The following is a 12723-nucleotide window of genomic DNA, read 5'->3' as shown; positions in this document are numbered from 1 at the left end:
TTGTGTTTGAGTGTGTGTGTTTATGTGTGTTTACGTGTGTGTCTGTGTGTGTATGTGTGTGTGTTTATGTGTGTGTGTTTATGTGTGTGTGTGTGTGTCACAGCTGTTTAATCAGTGTATTGATGTAGATTGTGGATGTTTATAAACCTGTCTGTAGATCTGAGTGCTCCTTAAACCCTGAGGAGGTTTTCAGGCCAAACTCATCATCATCGTTTCTGAGTTCTTCTTCCTCCTGAGATGTTGCCAGGACGATGGTGAGGACCCACAGTGAACAGATCTGCTGATTAGAAAGCCTAAGGTCTGATTTGCGAGACGGAGAGACGGAGACGAGCGAGACGACTGTGTGGGCCGCACTCTTTCATCCACGTCGCTTTAGAGCGAATCACGAGTTGGTCAGGATTGTCGACCTTGGAGATAATGAGATCTAATAAAATCTCACTGCTCTGCACTGGAACTCAGAAAGATGTTGAGGGACAAATCCATAAATATTTACACCTCCGTCACAGAGTTCTGTTCGATTCAGAAAGAGGAGAAATATTATATTCTCAAAAGGAAAATATTTTAGACATAAATCCTGTGTGTGAACATCAGCTGCTCCACAAGGCAACAGTCTGATCAGGAGAAGAGCTGAGAAGGAGACGGACGTGTTGAGTGTGAGCAGCAGCAGCAGCAGCAGCAGCTCATGTTCTGTGTAGTGAACATTTATAGTGAAGAGACGACTGTGAGCTCAGATCTGGTGTCTGAATGACGACGTTCAAGCAGCCGCAGATTTACTCTTTCTTTTGGTTTTTATCTTTCTGTTAATGAGCTGCAGATTTTTGATCTCTCTCTGTCTCTCTCTCTCTCTGTCTCTCTCTCTCTCTCTCTCTCTCTCTGTGCCTCTCTCTCATTCTGTCTCTCTCTCTCTCTCTCTCTCTCTCTCTGTCTCTCTGTTTCTCTCTCTGTCTCTCTCTCTTTCTCTCATTCCCTCTCTGTCTCTCTCTCTATCTCTCTCTTTCTCTCTCTATGTCTCCCTCTCTATCACTCTCTCTTTCTCTCTCTCTGTCTCTCTCATTCTCTCTTTATCTCTCTCCTTCTCTCTCTCTCTCTCCTCTCTCTCTCTCTCTCTCTCTCTCTCTCTCTCTCTCTCTCTCTCTCACACACACACACACACACACACACACACACACACACTTCATTTGTAAAGGCAGAATTTAATTGCAGACTGAAATTTAAGCTGGAAAGAAGCTTAAACATCCAAACAGCGGCGAGCAGCGAATGACGAGGAGGAGAAAACAGGTTGGATGAAGAGAAAAACCTGATGAGCGAGAGAGATGATGTAAAACGGGAGAATTTAATATATTCTCCGGTATAAAATGAACCCATGATTTAAATCAGTAGTGAATGTGTGTTTCAGTAGCGTCACTGAGATGTGTTGTGGTGTCATGTTGTGTCTGAGAGGTTTTACGTGTGAGTGTGTGTGTGTGTGTGTGTGTGTGTGATGTCAGAACGATACACAACACCGTATCAGTGTACAAGCACCTTGAAGTGTGTCTTAAGCTGCTGAGACTTTGTTGAAACTAAAACGTAGAGCTAACTTTGGCAGTCAAAGCTGATTTTCCAGACCACAGCCTCCCTGACACACACCAGCTCTTTATCAGAGGCAATTAAGGCAGGACACTGTGTGTGTGTGTGTGTGTGTGTGTGTGTGTGTGTGTGTGTGTGTGTGTGTGTGCCCAACCATTAGTGAAAGCCTGCTTTCTGCTAGTCCAGACAGATGGGCCACATTAACCCGCCGTCGCTTGCTCACTCTGTCCATAACGTCATTTCAGAACGAGGGCTCGGGATCAAGGACGAGTGCAAAATAAAAGCATTAAAAGGCCAACATGGTGTAATTGTGTCAAAACGCTCCACAACCTGGTCTGGTCCTTCTCTGCTCATTACCAGTCCAGCAGCAGCGTGTCCTTAATTAGTCCAAATGCAACTGTTCATAACACTAATGGATCCTTGCTGAGAGATTTGCAGGTTTCTTTGTGTTGAAATATTAACAGTCGTTTCTGCTGAAATGTTCATCACACATCAGAAGCGTCTCGTCTTCTGCTGCGGCTCCGTGGCTTCACGGCTTTACTCCGCTGTGTGAATGGGAAGATTTACCGATTATAAGGCAATCAAAGCATGAAATATGTAAATGTTTATTTTTATAAATCAAGCAGATTGTTAGATTGAATCAAGACGAGAATCTCATCTCAAATTTTAATCAGGATTTAACCGGGATTTAGGATTCATTTTAGAGCTCTGAGTCTCAGCACTTCTATTTTTCTGTCTTACTGTTTTATCTTATTTTTACCCAGTCTCAGAGGGGGCGTGGCCTGTGTGTCTGAGACCCGGTGAGGGGGCGTGGCCTGTGTGTCTGAGACCCGGTGAGGGGCGTGGACTGTGTGTCTGAGACCCGGTGAGGGGGCGTGACCTGTGTGTCTGAGAAACCTGTGAGGGGGTGTGACCTGTGTGTCTGAGACCCGGTGATGGGGCGTGGCCTGTGTGTCTGAGAAACCTGTGAGGGGGTGTGACCTGTGTGTCTGAGACCCAGTGATGGGGCGTGCCCTGTGTGTCTGAGAAACCTGCGAGGGGGCGTGACCTGTGTGTCTGAGACCCGGTGATGGGGCGTGGCCTGTGTGTCTGAGAAACCTGTGAGGGGGTGTGACCTGTGTGTCTAAGAAACCTGTGAGGGGGCGTGACCTGTGTGTCTGAGAAACCTGCGAGGGGGCGTGACCTGTGTGTCTGAGACCCAGTGATGGGGCGTGGCCTGTGTGTCTGAGACCCGGTGAGGGGGCGTGGCCTGTGTGTCTGAGAAACCTGTGAGGGGGTGTGACCTGTGTGTCTAAGAAAACTGTGAGGGGGTGTGACCTGTGTGTCTGAGACCCGGTGAGGGGGCGTGACCTGTGTGTCTGAGAAACCTGCGAGGGGGCATGACCTGTGAGTCTGAGACCCGGTGATTGGGCGTGGCCTGTGTTTCTAAGAAACCTGTGAGTGGGCGTGACCTGTGTGTCTGAGAAACCTGTGAGGGGGCGTCACCTGTGTGTCTGAGAAACCTGTGAGGGGGCGTGACCTGTGTGTCTTAGAAACCTGTGAGGGGGCGTGACCTGTGTGTCTGAGACCTGGTGAGAGAGGTGTGGCCTGTGTCTCTGAGACCCGGTGAGGGGGCATGGCCTATGTGTATGAGACCCAGTGATGGGGAGTGGCCTGTGTGTCTGAGACCCAGTGATGGGGCGTGGCCTGTGTGTTTGAGACCCAGTGATGGGGAGTGGCCTGTGTGTCTGAGACCCAGTGATGGGGCGTGGCCTGTGTGTCTTAGAAACCTGTGAGGGGGCATGACCTGTGTGTCTGAGACCTGGTGAGAGAGGTGTGGCCTGTGTCTCTGAGACCCGGTGAGGGGGCATGGCCTATGTGTATGAGACCCAGTGATGGGGGAGTGGCCTGTGTGTCTGAGACCCAGTGATGGGGCGTGGCCTGTGTGTTTGAGACCCAGTGATGGGGCGTGGCCTGTGTGTTTGAGACCCAGTGATGGGGTGTGGCCTGTGTAAATCTGTTTATCATATCTGGTACTTTCACATCATGTATGTAGTTCACATTCACATGTACTGCACTGAATCTAAAGGAGAAATACACCATTGATGCTGCAGTGTTGCTAGAACCACATGCTGCACTCTAAACACCTTTATTTTAAAGTGCTGCATGTGGTTCTAGCAACACTGCAGCATCAGCACATGGATATAAAGAAATACAGAAAGAATGAAAACAGTAGGCAGGAAAAAAATAAGCAGACTCACCGATGTCAAGTCAAGTTCACGGCTTGTTGTCGGGGAAACAGAAGAGTTTCCACCTCTCTATCGACTCAACACAATGGAGCTCCAGCAGACAAATGAGGCTGTCTGTGCTTTGTTCACCACCTCATTGTTATCACTGCGCACTAGCTAGCCATTTTCACTCCCTGTATAGCGCAATTACTTGTAATGCACAGGCTAACTGCTTATTTACTCCACCGCGTGACACCGAAAGGAAAATGTCAGATGCGGAGCGTGTGGGGTTCAGAGCATCAGAGACGTCGGTCTGTCAGTGCACTAATGAGGTGGACAGATGATGCTGGGCAGTGAACGGTGGAGCTCAGGGTTCTGACGAGGCTAATGAGCACAGGTGTGGGTCAAGGGTGGGATCAGGGATAGGATTCTGATAACTCATGCCATGATGATGATAGTGATGATGATGATGATGATGATGATGGTGTAGGACTGGCTATATAACATTATGTGAGTTTGTCACAATATTCTTCTTTTATCATTGTAATGTATTCATGTTTGTGAAACAATATTGTTGTCACTCAGTCTGATGATGATGGTTTTGATCATGATGGTGATGATGATGGTTATGATTATAGTGACCATGATTATGATGATGATGATGATGATGATGATAGTGACCATGATGATGATAATGATGGTGGTGATGATGATGATGATGATGATGATGATGATGATGATGGTTATGATTGTAGTGACCATGATTATGATGGTGGTGACCATGATGATGGTGATGGTGGTGACCATGATGATGGTGACCATGATGATGATGATGGTGAACATGATGATGATGTTGATGGTTATGATGATGGTGACAATGATGATGATGATGATGGTGGTGACCATGATGATGATGATGGTGGTGACCATGATGATGATGATGGTGGTGACCATGATGATGGTGACCATGATGATGATGATGGTGGTGACCATGATGATGATGATGGTGGTGACCATGATGATGGTGACCATGATGATGATGATGGTGACCTTGATGGTGATGATGATGATGATGATGATGATGGTGACCATGATGATGATGATGATGATGATGATGGTGACCATGATGATGATGGTAATGGTGACCATGATGATGATGATGATGATAATGATGGTGACCATGATGATGATGGTGATGGTGACCATGATGATGATGATGATGGTGACCATGTTGATGATAGTGACCATGATGATAATGATGATGGTGACCATGATGATGATGATGATGATGATGATGGCGACCATGATTGTGCTCTCTCATGCCAACTCCTGCCTATCTCCTGCTCACAAGGCCAAAAGACTCACACATACAGCAGCACACAAAGATCTCATTTTTTGTTGTTTAATTAAACCGTTAAAGCCTAATGAACACAATTACTGCTCTCTCTCTCTCTCTCTCTCTCTCTCTCTCTCTCTCTCTCTCTCTCTCTCTCTCTCTCTCTCCCTCTCTCCTCGCCTTCATAACTCAGGAATCGTTTATCACCCAGGAATAAGACTGTTAGATTCTTTACAAGCACAGTGTTTTATTATCGGGTGATAAAGATCAGTGAGGAAAAAGTATTCTCAAGTTCTTCCTTCTGTTTATGGCCAATTACACAAATACATAATATATTTTATTCTCTCAGGAATAGCTTCAATACTCCAAATATAAGTGTTTATTATTCTCCAGAAATGGTGTTGAAAAATAAATAAATAAATAATAATAATGGTCATAGTAATAATAATAATAATAATAATAAAGAATAGTGCATGATGTTGGTGTGAAAGTCTGGAAATGTTCAGAACATTCTCTGTACACTTCAGCACCATTTCCACATCCGTAATTGTACAAACATCATTCATATAAAATTGTCCCAGTCGATGATTTGCATGCTTCGAAAAATTGATCATCAATCACCTGAAACTTTGTGCAGGAGAGACGACCGAGTGTCCGGTGTCAGCGGCGTCCAGTGTAAACCTTCAGCAGGTCACCTGATCGATCTCAATGACAACTACGAGCGATGTTATTAATTAAGAGGAGTTAACAGGATGTCAGATACATAACGATTAGCTTTATTAATGCCTCATCATCTGCTCGTTAAGGTGAACGCTTCATTATTTCCTGATGTGCTGGGATTAGTCTCTGTATTCATTCATTCATTACCACAAACCTCTGTGTTGTGTTGTGTTGTGTTGTATTATGTTTTCCATGTAGATTATTTTGTCCTTTTTTTTTATTTATAGTATCCGTTTCATTCTTCTTCTTTTTTCTGAGCCGCCAGCATTAATTTTTTTTCGTCTTAATGACTTGTCTGTTTAAATAAAAAATAAAATAATTAAGTAAAGCATAGAAGGTGTTAGCGTAACCTTGGGCGTGCGGATGAGAGAAACGTACAGTCTGAGCTTTAAAGATCGAAACGCTCGTTCATGTGTGAGCATTTATAATGAAACATTAACTCTAGAATTAATGGACACACTGAAGAAATAAATTCAGAGCAAACAACTCCCAGATGGTGTTGCTTTCACGAGCAAAGCAATTAATATGAGAAATTTGCTTTCTCTAAAACATTACACTGCCAGATGATTGCTAATGTAACGTTTAAACCGATCATTCAGCCACAAAAAAAGTGCACAGATTTACTTTATTTATTTAGAACACGGTTCCTGACGAGCTGCTACAGTATCAGTCAGCAGACAGCTGAGATTTCTTCACATCTACAAATTAGGTACAACGCTGTAAAGTGACAAATCCGAGTAAACCGATCCCACGACATCGTGCGGTCCGACGGCAGGCACTAAGGCCACGTTCACACTAAGTCTTAATGCTCAATTCGGATATTTTGCTCAGATCTGATTTTTTTTGTTTGGTTGTTCACATTATCTTTTAAAATGTGGCCTATATCAGATACCAGTGTGAACTGTTTGCTGTTTCGGACTGACCCGCATGCGCAAACGGACGATAACGATGACGTCGCACGCAGCACGCCGTTGGCGAGGTTATAGAGAAAGTAAGCATTTTCGCTTTTCTTTCACAATGTTGTGTAATGTGTAATGGCAGCCGTAACATTAGTAGCTTTGCCTGAATTGAAGTATCTCCCCATATACTAATTAGGTTTAACACCTCACTCTCTCTCCACTGACTTGCTCCATCACTGTTCTCCATTTTGTAGCCGTAGTCACGTTTGTGTGCGTACTCGCCGGCGCATAATTGTGATTAATGACGATGTAGATTGAAGTAAAAGTCGCATCAAATCCGCCTCGGCTGTTCACACTGCGGCCACATTGGAAAATATCCGATTTGGGTCTGATTCAGGACACATATGGAAGTGGTCTAAATCTGATTTGAGTGTTCACATTACTCCTGAAGAAGTGTGATCAGATTTGGGCCACTTTTACCTGCAGTGTGAACGTGGTTTAAATTCCAGGGGTTTCGTTACCACGACGTAAAGTGGCCGTGTTTCCGGAGGTCTTGGAAAAACGCTTTCAAAAAAACAGCATACTACGAAGGACAAAACAGTCGTACAGGTAAATTTATTTTAGAAAACAAATAAACAACCAAAAACTACGGTTAGGGTTAGATTATTAAATAGGCCACGCCTACTCGATGACACAATATCTGTTACGCTGTACTGAAATCCCTGGAAATGAGTCCCTGATGCGGTCCGACGTTCCTTCGGTTCCCCTTTAATTACATTACGGTTACAGATGATTATCTGAAGATTGTGAATATTCTGCTTTGTAATAAAGTCTTTTTAGTGCGGAGCGTGTGACGTCTCGGCTTATCGGCTGCGTGTTATCGAGTGCGACTGACATTTAGATACGTGTGATGTTTAATGTAAGGCTGAGAGGTTGCGGTTAGCATTTTGTAGCTTTACTAGATTACATCATCACATTTCCTACCTACACACACATATATCGTGAGGTCAGTTTGGAAACATCCCTCTGAGGGCAGCGACCCGTTCCACACCTCCACAAAACGGCTCTAATTTGTACTTCTACAATGACACGAGTTTTGTTTTCTCTCCATAAGCTGAATTCTCTATCCAGGAGTCTAATTGTGAAAATATATTTTGGCCTTCCTCTCCTTAGCCTCTCTATCTCCTGCTCCCACGCGCCTGTCACGTCTGGCAGTGGTCCTAATTAAGGAAAGTTTGCGGGAGCTGGCACAGCCGAGCCGCAGGCAATTATTCAGTGCCAAGTGTCATCACCCCTGCAGCTGAAGCGGCGGGCACAGCAGCTCATCTCACACCTCGACTACTGCACCTCCTTCCTGTCACGAGGGGCTAAAAGCCCTGACACACACACACACACACACACACACACACAGCCTACGCATATAAAAAATGAGCATGTCTGCATTTTAGCCGGTGCTGATATTGAATTTTCTTATGACAGTAAACTTTATCAATCTTTATACTATTAAAAAAGAATAATTTAATTACATTAACATCACATGGCAGAAGGTGTCATCTCCATCTCCATCTCCGTCTCCATCAAACCCTTATCAAAGACTTGGTAATATCCAAAACCACACCAGTATGTGATACATGTCATACACTAATACTCCTCCAAATACATTCCAAGGACTTGCCATCAGGTTTATTAATCAAAATCAGTCTCACACTCTCTCATTAATCAGATATTTCAAGCATTACATCATCAATTAAAACTCCGTGTTACATCATAACTGTAACCGCCTCTAATGCGTTATCGGAAAAATTTAAATATGGATGTAGACATAGCGCCGATCATGTTGTGTTTCTGGTCTCTTATTATATTGTGTGTGTGTGTGTGAGAGAGAGAGAGAGAGAGAGAGAGAGAGAGAGAGAGAGAGATCTCACTTGTGACTAGTTTTCCCAGCAGTGTTGTGAGATGAGATCTTTGTGAAATAGCGCCCCCTTGTGAATCAGTTCACAGTTGACGTGAGAGTGACATAAAGGACACCAACAGGAGAGCCAAGCGTTTAAAGCTGTAACGTGTCCCCTGAACTGTTTAGCGGAGAAGTTGATGGTGTTTGCGTCTCTCAGCCCCGTGTCCTTGTCCCTGACCTTCTCAGTGAGCAGGTGCAGTAATCAATCAGCACAATGACCTTTTAACTCTAAACTTCTTTCTTAACGCTCAACTGCGCTGACATGAAGTTTTACAATAAGTGCTTTATATTAAAAGTGTCACAGCAAAAAATTATTCTGTACAAAGTGTAAAATAATATCAGTCTGTAACGAGCAGCTGGAACGTGTCATGACCAGACGAGCGTCCGTGCTGCGAGGTTCAGTAGTACTGAGGTGCAGGCTGCAGGTCAGGGAATATTCACCCCGACCTGCAGGATATTCTCAGCTTCTGGGACGTGATAAATAAAGAACCTACACATTTATGTGCTTGTGGATGGAAATGGATTCTTCTACAGCCAGAAGGAGGCAGTTCCACTGACCAATGGTGCATAAACGGCTAAAAATAAGCAAGCGGGAAAGAGCAGTAGTCTGGACCGCCGGGCATTTTTCTCTTCTGTGAAATGAGGCTTTGGAGAATTCACTCGTGTGGGCAGAAGATGTTTCTTCTGGGGTTTTTTTAGATTAATGCTGTCATTAGCATGTGAATTTAAGAAGTGAGAGAGCTGCAGTGGGAAGAAGTTCTCCAACAACATGACAAGCAAAGAAACCAACAGAAAAAAGGACAAATCTCTGAGGAATATTCCTGCGTTTAAACTTCACGCCATGATCGTGTGTCAAATCGCTCCTTTTGCTCCCAGCGCTCCACCACAAGCACCCCCCCAACCTGAACACCCCCAACCTGAACAACCCCCGAATCTGAAACCCCCCCAACCTGAACACCACCCAAATCTGAAACCCCCCCAACCTGAACAACCCCCGAATATGAAAAACCCCCAACCTGAACACCACCCAAATCTGAAACCCCCCCAACCTGAACACCCCCCAACCTGAACTCCCCCAACCTGAAAACCCCCCAAACTGAACAACCCCCTTCCCTAAACACCCCCTTAGATGAACACCCCCCTCCCTGAACACACACCCCCTTCCCTAAACACCCCCTTAGATGAATATCCCCCTCCCTGAACACACACCCCCTTCCCTGAACACCCCCTTAGATGAACACACCCCCTTCCCTGAACACCCCCCCTCTCTGAACACACACCCCCTTCCCTGAACACCACCTTAGATGAACACACCCCCTTCCATGAACACCCCCCTCCCTGAACACACACCCCCTTCCCTGAACACACACCCCCTAAGATGAACACCCCCCCTTCCCTGAACACCACCTTAGATGAACACCCCCCCTTCCCTTAACACACACCCTTTTCCCTGAACACCACCTTAGATGAACACCCCCCCTTCCCTGAACACACACCCTTTTCCCTGAACACCCCCCTTCCCACAAACCTCCAGTTGTTTTCCTGTAACTGAACACAGGGTGACTTCTTCCTCGTGATCAGAGTAAGGATATGAAACCCTGAGAGAAGCGATGCAGTCTAACGGGAGGTGGAGGCGACGGCTCCGTCACATCTCTCGAGATCCTTCAAAATAAATAACTTCCAGTTCCAGAGAGTTTTAAAGCGTCTCTGTTTATAAAGCTCAGAAAAGTGAGTCAGGAACTGAGGAAGAACCCAGAAAAGGGAGAGCACAGAAATGAACTTCACTCCTAACTATTGCTAAACTGAACATGTCTCACACACACACACACACACACACTCGCACGGACGCACACACACACACACACACATGCCCACTCGCACGGACACACACACATGCCCACTCGCACGGACACACACACATGCACACACACACACACAGGCACACACACATAGGCACACACACAGCACACACATACACACACACACATGCACGCGCACAGGCACACATGCACACACACCCACAGCACACATGCACGCATGCACACACACAGCACACGCACACACACATGCGCGCGCACAGGCACACACACATGCACACACACACACACTCACACATACAAAATGTGTGTAATGCTGCAGCATTTGAACTCCAGAGGCTGTGTTCATCTAATTCCACAATGTTAATTACAGAAGCCCATCAACAGAGTGACGAGCGTGCTATCGAGAAGCTGCGCTTGTTCCCCATCATTACATCTCTACTAATGACGGTGTCAGATAAATAAGAGGATAACAGGAGGAAAATGGGGCCTTCAGTCGAGTCCACGGGGAGAGAGATCTGAGACACACCACTGCTCAGAACACACAGAGGAACATCGGACCTGAGCGTGGCCTCGCCTCACCTCGCCTAGCCTTGCCTCACCTCACCTTAGCTTACCTTGCCTCACCTAGCCTCGCCTCACCTCAGCTTACCTAGCCTCACCTCACCTCACCTTGTCTCTCTTCTCCTCTCCAGAGCATCGCTGCTGCTGATCCAATAACAGATGGGAAGAGAAAAGAGCAACTCTCATCTCAGATGCGGAAATGTCAGAGCTTATTCACGCCCGAGTCGAGGTGACACTGACTTTACACTGAGTCACACTGGTTTTGCACGATCGAGGCCATGCGAGGCACCAAACTTCCTCACACCGCCTTCTCGCTCCGAAGAGCAAAAGTGATTCAGGCAAGTCATTTTAAACCGTCACAAAACGACATGCGCGTATAAAGGCTAAGAAGACGTTGGGATCTATGAATATGTATTAGTATGCAAATCTGATTGTGTCACTCAATACAACACAGTTTATTTTAAACAAAGGACAAATATTTCAAATAATAATTTCACCATAGCAACAGTTTTATTAACCAGAAACATCAGACAAGTCAGTATTAGCATTAGTTAGCACAGCGCGCAGGATCGGCAGCTGACAACTTCTCGCATCATTAGATTTCATTCGTGAACTCATTTGCATACGGAATGTGACGGGATCATGTTGTGACATCAGAAAGCGAGCTCCTACGTCACGCTTCCACCTGAGAGAAGGCGGGATTTATTATAATAGCGTTGGTTTAACTTTTCAGTTAGAACATTTAAGCATTTAACTTGTGCTGATCTTAAAGAACAAATCTGCCTGAAGCTTAATTTTCATAATTAACATCTAATTAACACTTTCATCTGCATCTCAGATTTATTCGTCTTTGGTTTTCGTCGACTCATTGCTCTGTTTTTACTTTAGTTAGCGAGTTTAGTTACTTTAGTTCCACATTACCCACAATGCTGTCTTTAAGTGTTCAGCCCTCACTTGTCTGCGTAAAGAGAGCGATGCAGCGGCACTTTAATGCTTTAGTTTATTTACCGCCTCACCCGGACGCTCTGCTCAAACCGATCAGCTTATTTCACACTCATGACATCAACCGTAACCATCACGTAGATGGTGAACTGGACAAACCACAACTTAGCTGCGTTGTATTCGGTGTTCTGCGTCTCCACAAACGTCTGCGCTGGATTTTATTCATTAATATGAAATTCAACATCACTGTAATGTGAGAGTCCCACAAATCCCCAACCAACCATGGAGCTATCACCATAGATATTTCATTCATTCATTCATCTTCTACCGCTTATCCGAACTTCTCGGGTCACGGGGAGCCTGTGCCTGTCTCAGGTGGCATCGAGGCAGGATACACCCTGGACGGAGTGCCAACCCATCACAGGGCAAAAAACACACACTCTCATTCACACACACACACACACACACTACAGACAATTTTCCAGAGATGCCAATCAACCTACCATGCATGTCTTTGGACCGGGGGAGGAAACCGGAGTACCCGGAGGAAACCCCCGAGGCACGGGGAGAACATGCAAACTCCACACACACAAGGCGGAGGTGGGAATCGAACCCCCAACCCTGGAGGTGTGAGGCGAACGTGCTAACCACTAAGCCACCGCGCCACATAGATATTTCAGCATAAACATATTTAATGTGTTTCAGAGTCGAGTTTAAC

The sequence above is a fragment of the Tachysurus fulvidraco genome, chromosome 15 (genome assembly GCF_022655615.1).
Source record: "Tachysurus fulvidraco isolate hzauxx_2018 chromosome 15, HZAU_PFXX_2.0, whole genome shotgun sequence".
Lineage (NCBI taxonomy): Eukaryota > Metazoa > Chordata > Actinopteri > Siluriformes > Bagridae > Tachysurus > Tachysurus fulvidraco.
The sequence above is the reverse complement of the archived record's forward strand: the minus strand, read 5'-3'. Positions refer to the sequence as shown.